The sequence below is a fragment of the Manis javanica genome, chromosome 14, assembly GCF_040802235.1.
Source record: "Manis javanica isolate MJ-LG chromosome 14, MJ_LKY, whole genome shotgun sequence".
NCBI lineage: Eukaryota > Metazoa > Chordata > Mammalia > Pholidota > Manidae > Manis > Manis javanica.
The window spans coordinates 13,747,452-13,765,507 of NC_133169.1; the positions used below are offsets into that span (position 1 = coordinate 13,747,452).

The following is an 18,056-nucleotide window of genomic DNA, read 5'->3' on the forward strand; positions in this document are numbered from 1 at the left end:
TTAGTCTAGAGCTACAAATTCTTACTTTAGACAGAAAGAGAGTTTCTTGCAATCTATCCACCCCAGAGCTTTGTGGCCGACAGAAGCCTTTCCATATTCCAGGACTTGGGCTGTTTTCCATCTAGTCGGTAGGGAGGGGAGATGGGAAAGGGTAGCGTGTATGGAAGTGTTGACACAGATTTGAGCTTTAACTCATCTTGAAGATGTGTTCCAGTTTTTATTTCTTGAAATGCCCACACATGAAAGACTTCCTGACATTTCAGGACTATGGGATTCAATCACTTAATTGATGGATCAACTGCCAAGTTTGACTGATGTTTATCTGACTAATGTCTTAATGTGAATAAACAGTATAGATACAAGCCAGTTCCTACCTTTGGAAGCTTAAAATTGAGACAGGGCTAAAAATACTCATGAAACAAGTAATAACATAAAAAATATAAAACCAGGTATATGTCTCAGGATGATCCTGTTGGTCTGAGAAAAGTGCTATTGGGATAGTTTACATACCAGACAGATAGAAAGGTGATGGATAGAAAGATAGATGATAGATAGATAGATAGATAGATAGATAGATAGATAGATAGATAGATAGATAATAGATATAGATTGATAGATAGATGATAGATTAGATAGATAGATAGATAGATAGATAGATAGATAGATAGATAGATAGATAGATAGATAGATAGATAGATAGATAGATATAGATAGATGATAGATAAATGAACAAATGAACAGATGGATGGACAGATGGACAAATATATATATATTTATACATATTTGTTATACATATACTCTGTATAAATATATAGTGTTATATAACTCATATATATGATTGTGTGTACAAACACACACAGATAATATATATAATTTCACAGAATTCCAATATATATCTTCTTTATTTACTTCTGGCCATTCCTTGCTCATAGCGTTTGAAAACAGCCCCCCGGTGTTAATGGGAATCACACCCAAGCATGATTTATATTAGCCGACCATGTACAGCTGCTGAATATTTTGTACCACAGATGGAGAGTTAACTCTTCTCTCACTCATTTATCACTGTCTTAATCCACGACCCCCTCGCATTCTTGATCTAGTTCGGTCTTTCCTTTCCCTCTGTCCCCTCCCTTTCCTTTCTTTCTCTGCTATCATTCTCCCACCAGGTCGGATGAAGCACTCCCAACAGGCCATCTAAACAGACCTCCCTCTTTGGGCCTCCCTCCTGAGAAATTAGGTGGCTGTGTCCATGCCTCTGATGCCTATTTTTACACTCATGTTTGTCCAGAGTCTGACGTGGTTTATCACAGGCGCTCCAAAGTCCCATTGTTCAGCACTTCAAGAAGAATGTTGTTATATTGACTGTTAGTGCGTCAGCCCGGCTCTCTCTGGAGGAGCTCTTGGATGAAATTAGATAATTTCCATTAGGAGACCGTGCATTATTAGTCCCCCGTGCCAAACTGGAGAATGAGCCAGGATGACTATTTCTGGCCAGGCTCACCTCAGGAAGGAACCTTCTCGGCTTTAATGGGATTCTGCTATTGTTGGTTGCCTTCTGTTTGACACCAGGCCAGGCCAGGGTTGGAAATTGTTTAGAAAGCTGCATGAAATATAATAGAACCCCAGCCATTTGCTGAGGCACATTCTTGCACAATGTTTATTTTGAAGAAGGGAAAAAATATATATTGTCCTTGGCAGACAACAATTAAAAAAAGCTGTAACTTGAATCTCTGACCATATGCTTCTTGTTGCCAGTTGTGTTTAAAAACTCCCTGCTGGTATCAGAGAATTTTATGCTGAAGTGATAAATCTCTTGTAATATTTATAAGCATCTTCATTACAGACCCAGGAAGGTATTTATAGTCATCAAGGCCTTCGAGGCTAAGGCTGCTTGGCATGGGTAGGTGATGAGGAGGGAACTGAAAGAATATTCCAGGCTCACACTGGTCCCAGTCTGGCCCAGATGTCAAGTCCACAAAAAGCCCTTTGTCCCACTGTCTAGTCAAAAACTGTCTAAGCTCCAGCTGTAGTACTTGAGCTTTGCAAGCTTAGGAGCTAAGTTGAGTTCTGAGTAGAGTTGATCACTGAAGCAGTGGAGGACAGTGGGAATAAGCTTCTCTTCAGTCTTGAGGACGTTGTAAAGATCAGCCTTTGATCAGAATGGTGGAGTTTATTGTTTAATTCTGGTTTTGGTTCAGTGAAAGCTGGTTTGCCATTAGAGTTGACGCTGGAGCAAAAGTTCTCTCCCTTTTGGCAGTCAGTCCTAGTTCACGAACTGTCGAAGGATACTGAAATGTTGAACATTTTAGAGTGAGACTGAAATCCCTAAATTGCTTTCTTACAATTTGCTTAGTGTCACAGGCTTGGCTTTCTTTTATTGTCCAGCCCTTTTGGGGCTAAGTGTGTATGCATGCATGACAGTGCTAAACAGAACATAACAAAATAAAACCAAAAAATCCTAAGGTGGAGTCTCAATAGACAACCCCTGAAAAATAAATCAAATTCCATTTATAAGAGTTCCTTGAATTAAAATGCCATTTCCCAAGATTGTTTAAAGATAAAAATCTTCAAGTCTAGAAGCTGATTCCACCAATTGACATTTTAGATGTCCTCAGACATGTTGCTTCCTTTCAATTATTTGGCATTAGCCTTGGCCTCTTCCTCTTTAGCTCTTTCAATAAATAATACGTACAACTAAGTCTTGACTGTCAATAACAATGGGGGAGAGGGGAAGCAGAGATAATGAAAAGATAATCACCAGAGCTAATTACCAAATCAACTTTAAACAAAAATGTCACCCTCTTCCTATAAAATCTTCCATCAGAAATGCTGACCCTTGGCCATAATGAACTGGTGGGTGGTAGATGAACCCTAAACAAGAGGAAATGCCGACACAAAGTTCCTAAGTGAATGCGGCTCATTAGACACACTCTGCTCTGGCCCTGCTTAGATCATGGGGTCCTGGTTTAACCTGAAGACCAGCACAGCTGCAGGTACCAGGAAGGGTTTCCACACGGCAGGTAGAATTCCAAAATGGCCCCCAAATCCCACTCCCCAGGTGTACATGCTCTATATGATCTCCTTCCCTTGAAAGTGCCCAGGACCTGTAAGTAGGGTGGGTTATCACTCTTATGATCAGGGTACATCGTATGGCAAAGATAAAGACATTATGTAGATGCAGTCGAGACCTCCAATCAGTAATCTGTGCGATGATCCAGAGGGAGATTATCTTGAGTGGATCTGACTTAATTGAGTAAAAGTCCTTGAAAGGGGGCCCGGGTCTCCGTTCTCAGAAGAGATGTTCTCCAAGGGGCCCTGAATAAACTAATTGTGAAGCCATGTTGTGAAGAGCAGCCACGTCTAGAAGCTGAGGAGCCCTACAAGCTGTAAGGAACTGAATTCTACCAGCAATCTGAAGGAGTTTGGGAGGGAAGCTTGGGCTCCAGGGTAGATGCAGCAGACCCACACTGTGGTTGTGACCTTGTGAGACCCTAAGTGAGACCCAGCTAAGCAGTGTACAAACTCCTGACACACAGAAACTGTGAGATAGTAACAGGTATTGTTCTAAGCCACTGCATTTGTGGTGACTTACTATGTAGCAGTGGATAACCAAAACAGTGACCTTATGGACAACTTAACCAGGTTTAAATGCTAGAAGTTTTCTTTGAAATCTGCTCTTGCAGCAGCCCTGCAGGTGGCAGTTCAACTATGGGGACATATCTGTAGTGCTGGGGACTTCCCAGGGTCCATGCCTAAGGTGTCCCAGCTGCCTTCATTTGCACCTGACTGCCTTTCTGGAGTTCCTGAGGGTCTGAGGGACCATTTCCCTTTTTTTCCCTTGAGGAAGCATTGTAGATAGTAGGGAAAACGATGACATAATTTGAGACCAGACTTACCTGGGCTTTTGAATGTCCCTTTTGATAATTGTTAGCCATGTAACTTGGTCCAGTCGATCTCTTTGAGTCTCAGATTTATAAAATGGAGATGATAATATAATTTCCAGCATAGAAGTAAATGAATTATCTATTTGAAACATATGGCCCAGAGACTTACATATTGCATATGCTAAAAATGTTCGTTTTCTTCAAGACTTAGCTCAAGTTTTGTCAGACTGCCAGCTTCAATTCTGCCACTGCTGCTTGCCAGTAAAGTTTACTTACCTTCTTTCTACTTCCAAGTCTCATTATTAAAATGAAAATAGCCTCAGTACTAGTATATTGTATATGGTTATCGGAACGATTAAATAAAATAATCCAAGTGAAGCACTTATCACTTGCGTGGCTCACAGTAATGCTAGTTCGTGGTACTGTTATCACTTCTCTCCCAAGTCCCAAACTGGAATGCATCACTTCCTCCTCTGAGGTCTCAGGAAGGCTGATTGGATTTCTAAGACAGCACTTCTCATATTCTCAAATAATTGTATTGTAAGAAGTTATATGCATTTCTTTCTCTCCCATTCCACATTTTGCTTTTTGAGGGCAGGAGTCATGACAAATTTATTTCTGAAATCCACACAAAGTTTTGCCCATTGCCTTCCTTATAGTAGATGATCAAGAAGTATTGACTCGACTGAATGTCCAGCCAGTATCAGAAAGGAGCTAATTAGGGAACCCAAGAAACAGGAGTGACCTTATAAGTTCATCTGGTCCCTCCTTCTTGGTAGGACGTCAGCCTAGATTAATGTGTCCCTAGCCTTGGCTGAAAGTTCCCTATGTGAGGAGTTGTCCATACCACTTACCAGTCCACTATCGAGCATTTATTTTCTGGGAACACGTATATCTAGCAGATGCTTGGGTGGTAACCAAGCACGAGGTGGCTTCACTTAAGCTCTCCCTCTCAAGCAGATTTCTGCCTTCGGAGAGCGTCATGCTATGGCCGGAACACTACCCCCCGGACCACAGACTGACTTTCACTCTAAAATCCCTCCCTGCTGCTCAAGCTCTGCTCCTACCTGTGTCTGGACTCAGGGGGACTCCAGAGGACAGCTGCTCCCTGTCCTCAGCCACATGACCCTCACATATTTAGAGCCCATTACCGAGTCACCCTTAGCCCTTGCCTCCCTTAAGCTCTGCCTCTAAAGCAGGGATATTGATGATGGCTCGCCTGGTAGGGCGACTGTGAGAAATAACTCATTAAAATGGTGGCACGGTGCAACGAAAAGGCCAGAGAACAAGGCCAAGAAGCTTTCCCCGGCACTCCATTCATTTCCAAGAGAAAACAATTCTGGATCAGAGCTGTAAAAAGAATGCTAAAGATAAAGCGCACCGCTCTCCCCACCACCGGCTGTTTGTTTTCAGTGAGGACCCAGGCGCTGGCCGGCCTCCTTTCAGCCTTTATCACAGCACATTGCTCATCTGTTCTTATATTCATGCCGGGTCATTTCATTGTCTCCTGCTCAGAAATGTTGGATAAGAATCTAGCCGAGTGGCACTAGGAAAATCCGCAGTTCAACAGAGGAACTTGCCATTGTGGCCCAGCCACTTCAAAGCTCTCACGATATCTTATTTTCATTATTTCTTGTTTTTTTGCCCCCGAAAGTATAAGCAATATGTTTTATACCCTAGACTCTCTGTGGGAAAACATAGTTCTCATTACTTGAGCTGCTGGCAGCTGACAAATAGATAGAGTAATTTATGCTAAGATTTGTAAAAATGCTCTGGATTCTTTTTTCTTCTCCAGAGCATATAATACCACTGATTCCAGACTACACTGCGGGCTTCAGTGGAAACCAAGGGTCAGGACGTCACAACTAGACTATTCCAGACTTAATGTTATCACATCTTTGCTTAACTATTAATTCAGTATCACTGAGCATTATGATAGGCGGGAAAAGAGTGGAGCGAGCCTAAATTCTCATAGGAAGATCCTGACATGTCCATCAGACGGAAACAGAGCACCGTGGCCAGGGCCCGATGGGTGCCGTGGGCAAGGAGAGTCAAGCTCCAGTGGATTTTAGACCCTCCCAGCTTAGGCTGCACAATTCTACAGATCCCTCCTAGCAGTACATAGGGCTGGTTTAACAGATCGAGTTAATAAAAGAAAAAAACTGATAAAACATTACAGACACCAGGAAATCAAAGGGAATACTGCAAATGGCAAGGAAGTATAAATTGAGGGGAAATGATACAGTTGGTTCTTGTGATCCATTCACAGAAATGGAACAAATTGTGCAACTCAGCAAAAAGTGATTTGGGTTTCTTGAGCTCCAACACCGTCCCTGGCTTCTCCAGTGGCATGTGATTAATACTCGCTTATCTGAGTTACTTTGCTGGCCTCTAAAGTGAGGGCGAGGAATGTTCCTGTTTATGCAGACGGCTTACCCAGCATCTTGCAAGGTGCTTGGTACACAGTTAAGCAGGTGCTGTATGAATGAATGCACTGATGAATAAAAACCTGAGTCTGAAAGGAACTGAAATTTCTTTTCCTTTCTTCCATCAACTGCCTGATCTTTTTTTTTCTTGGACACCAGGGACAAATATTTAAATTAATTATATTTCTTTGTCCATGCCACACTATCATCAAGGCTTGCAAGTTTCTTTCTTTACTTTAATTGCACTTTATGATTTACTCCCGCTATTCTTCCAGCCCAACTCCCATTTCCCTCTTCCCCTTAAGCATCCACCCCAGAATTTCTAATTTATATTCTTAGTTCTGTGCCTATTTGTAAATATCATGCTATTATTGTGTGAGTATGTTTATTTTACACAAATTATATTTAACTGCAGATCTCATTCTATTTCTTACTTTTGTCACACAATAGAATATTTTAAAGATCTAGTCATGTTATTATATGTATATACATAATTTTCATTCTGACTGCTGCATTGTATTCTCTTATTTTTGTGTACCATGTTATACCTATCAATTCCCTTAGGAATGGATATATGATTGCATTTAACTCCTCACTGCTTCAATTACTCCTACTACACAATCAATCCTGTTTTGATTTTGTTGATTACTTTTAATTTTGATATAATTTCAAACTTACAGAGAAGTTGAAAGAATAGTACAAGGAACTTCCATATAGTTTACCCAAATTCACCAGTTGTTTTCATTTTGCCCCATTTGCTTTATCATTATTTATCTACACTTACATTGTGCATTTTTTAAATCATTTAAGAATGAATTGGAGGGGAACATGATAATACGGGTGAATATAGTAACCACATTGTTTTTTCATGTGAAAACCTTCATAAGAGTTTATATCAATAATACCTTTATTAAAATAAAAGAATGGATTGGAGACATTATCAGACCCCTTTGTCCCTAAATACTTCAGTGTTTGTTTCCTTAAGAGCAAAAACATTCTTTTAGGTACCACAGTTCTATTATCAAAGTTAGGATATTTAACCTTGACTCCATACTATTGTCTAATCCAGAGCTATTGTACTCTCCCTGACTAGTGTCTAACCGAGGATCATGCGTTTTGTTACATTAGCATATCTCTTTAAATGTTCTTTTATTTGGAATATTTCTCCAGCCCTTTTTCTCAACCTTAACATTTTTGAAAAGTACAGACCAATTGTTTTGCAGAATGTTTTCCAATTTGGAAGGAAGGGCTTGCTTTTTGTCCACGTTTGTTTATTTATTCATTTCTTTTTTAACATCCACATGGATTGGTGGGTTCTCATTTTTTTTAATGAGCTTAATCCCTTACTATTATACTTTATTTTGATTATAAGAGTGTCACAGATGTGGTCAGTGACAACCCTTTCAAATTAGCTCCAATAGCATTTTGACCTGTTGCCACTGTTGGCTGAACACTTCCTGACTTCCCGTCACAAGATGCTCTGAACTCATCTTAGGCATCTGCTACCCCAGTGCTGGAATCAGCCTTTACTCCACGGAGCCCTGATTTGCTTTAATGGAAAATTCAGAGAACAGAGGCTAGGAAATATGTGTAATATGTAATATACATTTTATCATATTGATATTCATACTGATACCTCTAATTTCAGTGCAGCCACAAATGGTATACTCCACACGTCATTCCTGTAGTAACTCCAATAGTGAGAAACCAAGCTCCCATTATCCTCAATACATTTCCTCACCTGCTAACCCATACACTTCCATAAGATATCTAACAGGCTTAATATTTACTTAGAGTTATTTTTAATACAAAATTTTCGTGACTGAAATGCACAAATCTTAAGTGTACAATTCTATGAGTAGTGGCAAATGAAAATACCCATTTAACACATGCAGCTTACCAAGATATAAAACATTTCTCTCTCCCCAGAAAATTCTCTCATCAACAACTTTCCAACCATTGGTAACCATTTTTTAGGGGTTTTCCCTTCACCATAGATTTCATTTGTCTGTTCTTGATCTCATATACATGGAACCACATATCATCTACTTCTTTAGGACTCTTGCTCAGCATATCTGAGAGCTTCAGTCATGTTATTGTGTGGGCTACTATTCCTTCCTTTTTATTGTTCAATGGCATTCCACTGTATGAGTATATACAACCGATTTATTTATTCTTCTATTCATAGACACTTGAGTTTCCAGTTGTTGTCTATTATGAATAAAGCTTCTATGAACATGCTTATAAAAGTCTTTTGGTGGACATATGATTCATTTCATGACACTTTTTTAAATAACCAATTTTTGTTTTTATTAATTATCTGTAGTTTTTCTCTTTTCTATTCCATTGATTTCTTCTCTTACCTCTACTACTTTTTTCGTTCTATTTACTATGAGTTTAATTTGCTCTTCTTTTTCTAGTTTCATGAAGTGGAAACCAGTTTCATGTTAGGTCTTTTCTCAATATAAGTATTAAAACTATACATGTCTTAATACGTATTATATATGATTATGATATATAATTTTATATAATGGACAATGATTTCTAATCCAACTGTGTTGTGATAGAAAACATACCCTGTAAGACTTCAGTCATTTTTTTTTTAAAAAGAATGCTTTTCTTTTCTTATTTTTTAATTGAGGTACATATGGTAAAATGCACAAATCTTAGTATACAGAGCAGTGAATTTTGACATTGTATATACTCATGTAATCCCCTGCAGATCAAGATAACAGACATTCTAATTTTTCCTTCTTCACCTTAAGACTTCGATCTTTTGAAATTTTTTCAGACTTACTATCTAGTTCAACATATAGTCTTAGTCAATGTTCCACATGCACTTGGAAAGAATGTGTAATCCATAGATGTTGGTTGTAATGTCTATAAATGTCATTTATAACAAAATGTGTTGATAATATGATAATATTTTCAGATCTTCCATAACCTTAAAAAGTTTTTTATCTATTTGTTTCTCAGTTTCTGAGAGAGGTAAAGTATCTCCATTTATGATTGTGGGATTGTTTATTTCTCTCTTTAGTTTTATTAATTTTTACTCCCTGTGTTTTGTAGCTCTGTTATTTCATACATACATGTTAGGGTTGGTATGTTTTCTTGATGAATTCACCATTTTATTATTTGTAATGCCTTCCTTATCTCTGACAGTATGTCTTACCTTGAAGCCTGTTTTGCCTGGCATTAGTACAGCCATTCCTGCTTTCTTTGCTTATTGCTTGCATTGCATATCTCTGTCCATTCTTTCACTTTCAGTCTACCTCTGTTCTTATATTCAAACTATCTCTCTAGTAGACAGCAGATAGCTTGGTCTTGCTTTTTGATCCACTCTAACAAGCCCTCCCTGTTAAATTGATCCATTTATAGTTAGTTTAATTATTGTTGAGTTAGACTCAGGTCTACAATTTGCTCTTTGTTTTCTACTTCTCCCATTTGTTTTTTTATTTTTTTATTCATCCTTTTCTGCTTTCTTTTTGGTTTAGTGAATGTTTTTAGCATTCCATTTCTCTACTTCTTTGTTTTCAGACTCCATCAACTCCTTCTCACTTCTCCAAGACTGGGCTCTGGGGAGAAGCCAGCACCCTGCTCTACTTTACCATCTTTTATGGAACGGGAAGCTTTCAGAGCATTTCATTTCTATCTTATTTAGGAAACCCTTAATTGTGGGGTTACTCTAAGACATTCCTTTAAAAGGCATTGAAACCTCCCTCACAACTTTCTTAACACTTCCCTGATCTTAAAGAAATTTAAGAGGAAAACATGGATTTGCTATTTACCGAGTTTTGTTTGTTTGAGATTTGTTTTGGTTTTTGGGTGGGTTTCTTTTGTACTTTGTCTTTGAGAAATGAATTCTGATAGTTGAAATTCAATAACCATATGAGAAATATGACAGGTCATGGGCCAAAAGAGATCAACTACAGAAAATGGAAATGTTGAATAAGCCAACTAATGAGATTCACTGAGTGATTGTACTATTGAGTACATCGAGCCAGCTTTGACTCCCAGAAGAAAATGATTTTATAGACTCAACATTATTGATGGTGCCAAATTTCCCCTCCCTCCAAGGAGGCATTTCCCAGCCCTTCATCCAAACCTCCCCTTTCTCCCCCTGTGCTGCTTTTCCTAATGGCAGGCTATCTCTAAAAGCCTTAGTTAGAAAACGCTGTGGGGTAGATAGAGAGACGCAGAGTTTCAGCCTAAAAGAACTGAAATCCAAATATGTCGAGCATCAAAGTGCTGTTTAAAACCTCGGGCTGGGCTCTGGTGCGGTCTGTGTTTTATGTTGTATTTCAGTATGTTTTGCCCAGTCCCTTAGTTCTTGAGGAAGAGGGAAGCAGGTGAGATTTCCAGCGCACCTTCCTCATTCCTTTGTCCTGCAAAGAGCAGAACCCAGCCCACTCTGGTAACGGAGGGCATATTTAGGTTTGTTCAGACATTTCTTTATGTTTTCCTTCCGGCCACGTTAGGTGATATCACAAGAGGCCCTAGTTGTAGTTGCCAGGACTGCCACAGACCGTGAAGGCCAGAAGTAACTCTGGAAACCTCTAATCACCTCTCATTTTACAGGGTCTGGGTGGGGGGTGGCACTAAGGCCCAGATGCAGTCGGTCGTTTGCCCAAGTTCTCACAGTTGCTAAGGTGGTGATCTGACCCCTAAATCAAATTCTCACAGAACCCAGGTGATCTGACTCCTAAAGCAATGGTTTTTCTCCCACAGTGAGGCTTCCTGTTAGTGCTGGTCATTAAAACCTGTCCCTTGAGGCTCTCGTCTGTTAAATGGGGTCATGTTATTCATCTGGACATTTTTTTTAATGACCTTGGCTTTCAGAGATAATAGTTTCATTTTTATTTATTTCTATGGCTTGCTTCTTTACAGTTTTTTTTTTCCAGGGTTGGGGTGGAAGTCAGGTAAAGAAATGAAATAGCCTCATTTGGAACAATTAGCATTGCCTTTTTTTTTTACAAAAGGGTTTCTATGGCCAGTCGCGGGTAAGGTAGAGGTGGGGCACAGGAGACTCTCCTTTGTGTTCACAGCCTTGACACACTCAGCAGGCTGCCTACTCGGTTGTCAGTCAGTGTTATTTTCAGGAATGACTGCATGTCAGGCTCTGTTGGATACTGGGTGTGTGGGAGTCTGTGCTTCTAGTCTTCAGGGAGCTGGGAAAACACAGCTGTGCAAATTGTGACTTTCCATTGTGTTAAGGTGTTAACTGCCGCGAGGGAGGTGGGCACAGGCACCACAGCAGCACAGAGAGGTAATCAGGGCTCACTGGCTCTCCTTTGTGTGAATGTGCTGCATCTCAGTCACCCGTCCTCCCTGCCTCTCTGTGTAGGACCGGCCCGCGGCAGGTGGGAAATAATTGTTAAATGAATTAATGCATAGGCAAGTAAATACCATGCAGAATGTATAAAGGGCCTGATACTTTGTCCACACTCACAGGCAGGAAACCAGCAGCCACAGGTAAGTCTGATCCACACACTTTTGTCTTGGGCTCATGTTGTTATTTTTAGAAATAAAGCCACACTTGGCTTAAAAATTCCAATTACTCAAAACATCAGTGGAATATCTGGCAACACTGCACACTTATTCAGAAGGACACCGCGTGGTCAGAGCTAAGTTGAGCTTCGAACCCCTTCCAGGAAGCACAGACTCTGAGATGGCCATGTCCCTTCCTGTCATCCTGTGCGCCTCACCCAGATGTCGTCTCTCATTCGTGTCACAGACACAGGTCCTGGAGGCATTTAATTCTTGGTCTGGACAGTGACAGGGGTGGAGATCCAGGTGGGGCACAGCCGATGGAGCTGGGAAAACTAAGGCAGGATTTCTGGAGTTCCAAAGGCCTGTACACCACGGTAAGCCAGGGAGAGGGAGGCTGGCCTGGGGGAAGGGGGAGCCGCCACTGATGCCCCAGTGGCCCCACCAAAGGGAGCCCCGGGGGCGAGGGAGGCCTTACCCCCAGTTCCCCTCCTGAGAAAGGTGCTCCGTCAACCCTGGCTCTTCACAGGACTTGGAGCTGCTGAATAAAGCACCAGTCTGGGGAGATTCTCCCATGAGGAAGAAGGAATGTTAGGGTCCCAAGGTAACCTGAGTCCCGGCCCTTCACATTTGGAGAAACTGAGGCTGAAAGAGGTGAAGTGCCTTGACAAACGGACAAGTCTAAAAACAACTCCTCCATTTTGACTGTTACTGCACCAGAGAAGAAGGGAAGGAGGGGGGACAGGCCGATGGGGCGACCCACGTGAACATATGGAGCACGTGTTCTGCTTTAGGGTCATCAGAACTTTGGATTCAGAGGGCTTCTCCCTTTCTTTTAAGAAAGAGATGTATTTTTATCATCCCACTTCAATGGCTGGTAGGGAAACAGTCCTAATAAGCATTGTAACAAACTCTGGTTTCTCAGGGTTTCTCTTCGGCTGGTTATGTAAGGGGTACGGAGGGACCTCAAAAAGGGACAAGCAAATTTTGGGAGTATAGTAAGAAAATAAGAAAAGTACAGATTGGAATGGTTTCATAATTAAAAATAGTCTCTCCGTGTCTAGTCAAGAACCTATATTGGCAAAGTTCTAGAGGAAGAGGGTGTGGGGATGAGGGACTATTAGGAGGTTGGGGTGGGTAGTCAGTAGATGGCCTTATGTTCCTTCTCACGGAGGGATATCTACATGAGTATGCCCCCTGTGCTGGGAACGCTTTTCCCCACTTCTGACCCTAGCCACCACCACACCCTTCGCTGGGCTAGCAAGAGACCCTTCAAGTTCAGCTGAAATCCTAACCTGGCACCCTAAACATCCCCTTTGTAGTATTCATCACACTTGCAATTAATTTTTTGGGTCATCCATCGCTTAATGCCAGGCTTGCCCACTGCACGGTAGTCCCCATCAATGATCATGGGGCCTGTGTCTGGTTTGCTGATGACTGACAGTGTCTGGCCTATAGTAGGTGCTCACGAACTATTTAATAAATGGCTTTAAGATCTCTCCCCAGCCTCTACGACCTCACAGTCTTTATGGAGAATATTCAGAGGGTCAACGAGGCAGTAAAGAGCCTTTCAACATGACTGTTCCTGGCCTCCTCTCCCTCTTGATACCATCCTGAGCACATCACACCTGCACACTCAGTGTCCTTGAAGAGGCAGGTCTAGCAGAGAGGGATTCACTGGCCTGGGTTTAAATAAGCAACGTAGAAGTAACTTCTAAAGGTATTGACTGCTGTGGAAGAAGTGATTTCAGTGTAACAATCCCTCCACCCGTGTGGATGTGTCCCTGAGCAAGGGAGAAATGCCCCTGGGGGGCATTGAGAGCAAATTGACTTCAGATGTGTGCCCCAAAGTGCCATTCCTCAAGCAGGGCCTCAGAAGTCTTTGACTTGATTCTCTGTTGAGCTGTTTCTTTCTTGGGGAACTAACTGGACAGCATGAGCTCTTGATAAGCTATTGGGAGTTAACTGATTCAGTCGTAGTAATGATTCTCCCTTACAGATTCTCTAGAATAAAAGTTAACCATTTGCAAACTGGACTTCTTTGAGTTCACGGTAACACCTTACTTTCTGCACACCTCATAGCACATTGATAGACAACCCCTGCCCGACAGCTAATATTTAGACTCTCTGCAGCTTGCAAAGTGCGTGCATGCTATCAGATCTTCACAGGTATGTATGGTAGTCTCATCATCACAGTACATGTGGTATTATCATCATCACACCTGTGTTATGGATATTGAACAGAGGCTGCAGGCAGGTGGACCTGGACGTCAAGCACTTAATGTGGGGCCTGTCTGACCCTTCCTGGTTGTGGTCCAAGAAAAGGAAAACCTCTCTACAGGCCAACATCAAGCTATCTTGACCCAGCTACCCGACGGTGACCCCAGGATTTGGTCTCTCCAGTGTATTGGGGTAATGGGCTGGGCATATAGCTGTGTGTCCTTTGCACTTTAGAGGTGGAATAGGGGTCTGAGCTTGTGAACACCCTACCTGGGACAGAGGTCAGCTGAAGGAACATGTCCATGTAGAAGTTCACTGCTGTAGAGTGGACACTAGGCACAGAAGTCGGAACCAGGCCTGGTTTTCAAAATCAGCCTCCAGGCTGCTGTCCCCAGAACAAGAGATTGAGGGGAAGACCCCAGTCCCCAGCACAAAAGCAAAAGATAGTGAGGAAGGAAGCAAAGGAAATGGCTTATCTCCTTTATTTATTTTTCCTCCCCCATTTCTGCTTATGTTCCTCCAGCCCAAGTCCCCCTGGCCTCTGGTTTCCTGGGAACTCTCTGGCTAACAGCCATCCCATGAGTGTTCTCAGCTCCTCTCTGCACCTGTGATCACTACAGGCTTTGCTGAGGGCTTTGTTTACCACCAGACAGGATTTCCCACATGACTGTGGGGCCTTCATCACCTCGCTGGTGTCTGTTTCCAGCCAGAGAAGAATTCTAATCCTGCCCGAGAATGTGACTGTCCTTAGCGGTCCCACCTACTGCAGGAGTTGAGCCAGCCTGGGAAAGTAGCCCTTGTTCTCCAGTCCCTCCCTCCTCCCCAGTTTCTGAGTACATGGGTGCCTCACGTGGGAAGATAAGAGATAGGGTACAAAGGTGAATTTTCTGAGGTGGGTTGCAACTCACAAATATCTAGTCTGAGGATGAGGAAGGCCCTCCAAAGGCCTTCTGGTCCTGGTCCTGATCCTGCAGGAAAGGGGGACGGCAGCCCCTGGCCATGCTCAGGGAATATGCACCACCTCACTGCATTCACTCACTCCAGGACCGTGAGCTTTCCACCCAGAAATGATGCAGTTCACAGGGTGATCTGTTTTCTTGGGTCTATTTTACTTTTTTGATGTGTAAAGCGCATTCAGAAAAATACACAAGTCACAAGCTCAAGAGAGCTTCACAAAATGGATACACCGAGGTAATCAGCACCCAGATCAATAAGATTAGCTCCTCTCCAGAAACCCTTATTATGCCCCAACCTAGTGACTACCCACCTCCCCTTCACCCCCAGCCCCTGGCAATCACTGTCCACATTCACAATACCCTAGATTAGTTTTGCTTCATGGGGTTTACTTTTAAGAAGCTGGATTACAGAGATGCTCAAAAAAGACTCATTTTTCTTAATCAACAGTATCTGGGAAGCGGGGCATCGGGGGGCTTGCTGAGCCTGCTCTGGGTGTTCTACTTTATGTTCAACTGTCTAGATCCCTAACTCCTTAGCCCTGCACAAATTGTGAGTTATTTTAAGGAGAGTGTTATCTTAGTAAGAAACCTAGCAGAAGGCAGAAAGTCAAGTGTGGAGGAAAAGTTCCATGAGATAAACAAGACAAAGGTGTTGTGAAGAGACAGGAGCCGCAGAGCCTGAGGCATCCAGGGGAGGCTGCAAAGGCGGTGGAAACGTAAATGCACATTCATATTTGTACCCAAGGGAGAGAGAAAGCATGCCTATCTCTCTATCTCTCCCAGCAGTCTTTAGCCCATCCCCGCCTCCTTCAACACACCCCCTACCTCTTTTCTTTAAAGAAGTATTCGAAATAGGATTGTAACACGGGCCACATATGTGACTTGTTTTTATTTGTTTTTATTGTGGTAAAAGACACACAATAAAATGACATAAAATTTACATCAGTGACATTCAGCATATTCATAATATTGTGCAACCACCCCCCCTGCCTAGTTTCAGACACTTTTTCACCCCGAAAGGAAACCTCCTACCCATTAAGTGGTCACTTTCCTTTTCGAATACCATGTTTAGATGTCACTAAGTAGGTGGTAATTACTTAACTGTATGTGTGTTGTACCGGCTGGAGGTTCTCTTCTACCCTTGTCAAGGGGAGTGCTAACCTTCTGTCCATACAACACCCACCTATGTAATCTTAAATTATATAGTAGCCATACACCTTAAGAAGGTAAAAAGAAACATTTTTAAAAATTAATTCTAATAACTTATTTAACCCAGTTTATCTAGTCTGCTATCATTTCAACACGGAACCATTATAAGAACAATTGCTGAGATATCTTACACTCTTGTACGAAGCCTTTGAAATTTGGTGTGTATTTTACACCTCCAGCATATCTCAGTTCCGATTAGCCACACGGCGACAGGTCCCTGCGGCTAACGGCTGCCGTGCGGCACTAAGCGATTTGTAAAATGGTATTAATACCCTAAATCCTCTCTGTAAAAGGTGATTATTAAACACACACATATTCTGAGGCTATAGTTTTATTTTTAATATAAGCTTACTTTCTTAATTATAAAACATATTTGGAAACTACAGAAAGTGACCCATGAGTGCCAACACAAGAAAAGCTGTCATTGCTTCTCAGTACTCCACACGTCCACCTCTTTGTAGCTCTTTCCTTGCCACCGCGTACACCACACAAGCAGCACTGCCACCATTTGGAGGCGGGGAAAAAAGGCCAGTGTGACTACTTGCCAGGAATGAACAAGCAGCTCTCCAGGGCCAGGACTGTCTGCCGTTGCAGACACCCAGAGGGCGATCAGGCAGCTGCAGTTCTCCAGCAAAGCACAAGGTCGCAGAGGTCTAACCTACAAACTTGGACTTGAATTCACTGCTCTTAGAAAATTCCTTCCAACCCTCAGATCACTATGGTTTTCGCTGTCACACGTGTTTGAACCTAAGCTTCAAAAACAAGACCTGGGTAATCAGGAGGTTGGTGGACTAGCTTGTGTCTAAGATATCTCCCAACCTAAACATTCCAGGGTCCTCGAATGCGATTCATCCCTCCACCCAACAGGCACACACTGGCACTCAGAAGCACACACGCGCACACACACACACACACACACACACACACGCACACACATGCTGCCCAGATCTCCAGCTCCACCCCACAGAAGAGCCTGCAGAAGAATACCTCTACCCAGCCTCGCTAACTCGCTGGGAAAGCACAGAGATCTAAACAGAAGTACTTTAATTTTGCATTCATGCTCAGAAAGAAGAAAGCCTAGCAGAAGCCAGATTCAGTATCCAAGAATGTAAAAACATTTTTTTTTAGGATTCCCAGAAGCTTCATGCCACAATGCCCCAAGTTGGGAAAAAAATGTGCCATTTCAGATGTTTATAACAATATCTGATTTACTATTATACAGTTTTGCTTAGTCACAAACCAGAACAAATACTTTCAGATTTATTACATCCTTCTATTCAGAGACTTAAGTAATCATAGTTAATAATGCAGGCATTCCAAATGAAAAGCTTTATAATTCTTTGGGACCAAAGGTTCCTGAGAGGCAGGTTATTTTCAAGGTCTCAAGATTTTAAAGCTCTCAATGAAGCTTGAAATTCATCTTTTTCAGTTCACATGAAAAGAATTTCCTCCGAAGCTTCGCTGGGAGACAGAGAGGAAAACTAGTTGGCACATGGAGTCTCCCTGTGCCCTTAGAGAACAGGCAATTGTTCCTAAGCATTTCTAATCTTTCCTTGTACAAATTTTTAAAAACTCACACCACTGGCTCCCGTGTTCTTTATGTTGTTAATGCTGTATTTGGAGCCTCCTTTTTTGTCAATTCATCAAAATGCACTAATTGATTTTTAAAAAGCATCAAATGTTCTTAGAAAACATACTTTCTCATTTACTGTTCCACACACATATGCACACACAAGCAATGGTTACCCAGTTTGTACACAGTTGTTAAGCCCCACGCATCATGGCTAATTAATTCAGGATTAGTCCTTAATGTGGCAGTTAATGCAGTTGCTTGGAGGATCAGTCTGTGGGTTCAGTGCCTGGGGTCTCCGCTG

General features: G+C 42.0%; 1 long non-coding RNA gene and 1 other non-coding gene across 3 annotated transcripts in view; one reads left to right on the forward strand and one right to left on the reverse strand.

The window, feature by feature from the left end:
• The window catches only part of LOC140846245 (uncharacterized), a 67,363-nt gene that overhangs the window by 42,640 nt on the left and 6,667 nt on the right, over positions 1–18,056 (forward strand). The gene's annotated exons all lie outside the window — the stretch shown is intronic.
• LOC118971714 (U6atac minor spliceosomal RNA) lies at positions 16,030–16,152 on the reverse strand. Its single transcript, XR_005060304.1, has one exon. It is a non-coding gene; the product is annotated as a U6atac minor spliceosomal RNA (small nuclear RNA).